The sequence below is a fragment of the Octopus bimaculoides genome, chromosome 17 (genome assembly GCF_001194135.2).
Source record: "Octopus bimaculoides isolate UCB-OBI-ISO-001 chromosome 17, ASM119413v2, whole genome shotgun sequence".
NCBI classification, from domain to species: domain Eukaryota; kingdom Metazoa; phylum Mollusca; class Cephalopoda; order Octopoda; family Octopodidae; genus Octopus; species Octopus bimaculoides.
Genome location: NC_068997.1, coordinates 1681196 through 1683575, shown reverse-complemented (window position 1 = coordinate 1683575; position 2380 = coordinate 1681196). Strand labels below are relative to the sequence as shown.

General features: G+C 32.8%; 1 long non-coding RNA gene across 2 annotated transcripts in view; it reads left to right on the top strand.

The window, feature by feature from the left end:
• The window catches only part of LOC128249660 (uncharacterized), a 445267-nt gene that overhangs the window by 166576 nt on the left and 276311 nt on the right, over positions 1-2380 (top strand). For both annotated transcript variants that reach the window (XR_008265770.1, XR_008265771.1), the window contains exon 2: positions 2076-2203. This is a non-coding gene — a long non-coding RNA (uncharacterized LOC128249660). The remainder of the gene's footprint in view (positions 1-2075; positions 2204-2380) is intronic.

Below are 2380 nucleotides of genomic sequence, written 5' to 3'. Positions count from 1 at the left end.
ATATATATATATATACACATTTATAGAATTTGTGTAAGTATTATATACTCGATTAAATGTTGATGCTTTTAGACCAGACATTGAGGTTAAATTTAAGGACTACTCTAGTTACACGCAGATTACTTTTGAGACGGTGAACTTAAACATACAATTTTAAGTACCGTATAAACAGGGTATTTTACTGATGATCTTTTACAAGATTAAAGATTAAAAAATGAGCTGCAGTAATAACATAATTCACCTGTAAACGTATGGTAGCGGTATTTCTCCTATAAACAAACATAATAGTGAGTCAATATGGGTGTTGTGACAATTATAACGATGTTTTATTCTCATCTATAATATCTGCATCAGTCACACTTACGACAGATCTGTATTGTATACTAAATCAGTTGAGTTTCGGATTTCTAGTAAATCTAATATAGGTTATATATATATAAACAGTTCGACTAAGCTCTATATGACAAAAAGTTTCGTAAGCTCATAGAATGAACCTTTTTTAGGAATGCTTAGGTTTCTACCACTTCTTTAATTTGTTCACTCAGTTGTGTGTGTGTGTGTGTGTGTGTGTGTGTGTGTGCGTGTGTGTGTGTGCGCGTGTATGTGTGTGTGTGCGTGCGTGTGCGTGTGTGTGTGCGTGTGTGTGTGAGAGAGAGAGAGAGAAAGTAGGGTGAATGATAATGAATTTATAAGTTTTATGCCACGAGCCCTGGAAAAATATATTTACATCTGCTTGGTAAAGCTAAATATATTTCAAATATAACGTTTCGTTAAAATTCAGCGAGATCATTTTCACCACTAAATAAACTTTCCTAGTCATCTGGGTAAACTGATACCATCCTACGAATCCTTTTCGTCTTTTCTTTGCATATCTATTTCTTCGTTATCATCAGCCGAAAGATATTCATTTTCTACATCATACAAAACAGTTGAATTATATCACTTCAACACTTTCAAAATGTCGCTTCTTTTCTTTATTCGGTCTGTATATCAACAATCTATTCCCAAGTGGCCAGCAATGCTACTTTCATACATGTTATTTCCCATCTTGTACAGCTACTCCAATTCATGCTTGCCATCTTACTAAAAGTCTTATTGATATCAATAACTCATGGTTCCAAAGCACTACTACACTCAGCGGAAATTATAGACATGTTAGTACTTTGTTATCAATCATTACCTTATATTCTATATATTAACCGGCATGAATGGGTTCTAGGGGTGGTTTTAATATATAGGCAGCTACAAGCAACAGATACATATCTAATATTTATAATTTTATGTATATATTTATATATATATATATATATATATATATATATATATATATACGTACGCAAGTGTATGTATATATCTATATACAGACATGTGAATTTATATAAATTTGATAAATCAGTAGGAGACTATATTTCGACGTTTTCACAATATTCTAGTTTAATATATTTCACCAAAGCAAATTAAATTGTACGCAATGTTTAAATTTGAGTGTATATTTGTATGTGCGTGTGTGTGTATAAATATATATGTGTGTGTGTGTGTGTGTGTGTGTGTGTGCGTATATATGTATGTGTGTGAATGTATGCGTGTATATTTCTAGGAGTATATATTTATGTATATATGTGCGCGTATTAGTTTATGCATATGAGTATGTGTGTGTTAGTATCTACGAACATATGTATCTTTATTTACACACGCACACCACACTCACGAACGAATGCGATATAAAATATATTGTATTTTTTATTTTGTTATGCTCAAATATATTATACGAGGATGTTCTAAAAAAACATGAAAACTTATAAAGAAGTTTCCTCCATTACTGATGCATCAAATTAATATAAATTTATGTATGTAAATGTGTGTATGTACGTGGATCTACAAGCACACACACACACATACACACACACACAATCATACACACACACACACACACACACACACACAGTGGCATACATGGATAGATGTATCTAGAAATACATTCTAACTACATCGTCTGTATGCCAAAACAATTTTTATATACGTGTATTTATAGCAAAATGTCATTGCTACTATGGCATCTGTTTGTGTCGTTGTAGGGAAAGCATTCCAATTTTCTGGTCGATTCGAAGCAAGCCGGTGTCAAACGACGTCTCGACATATCTATTGATCTATATTAATTTGTCTATAACGGATATGGATTCCAAGAGCTTAAGGTGAATTACAGGTAGGTTAATGAATTTATATTATGAATTAACAAAAAATAAATGACGCAAAATTCATCAAACTATGACTTGTGTATCTGCATACCTTTGTGTGTGTGTGTGTGATTGTGTGTGTGCGTGTGTGCGTGCGTGTGTGTGTGGGTGTGTGTGTTTGTGTGTGTGTGTGTGTGTGTGTGTGT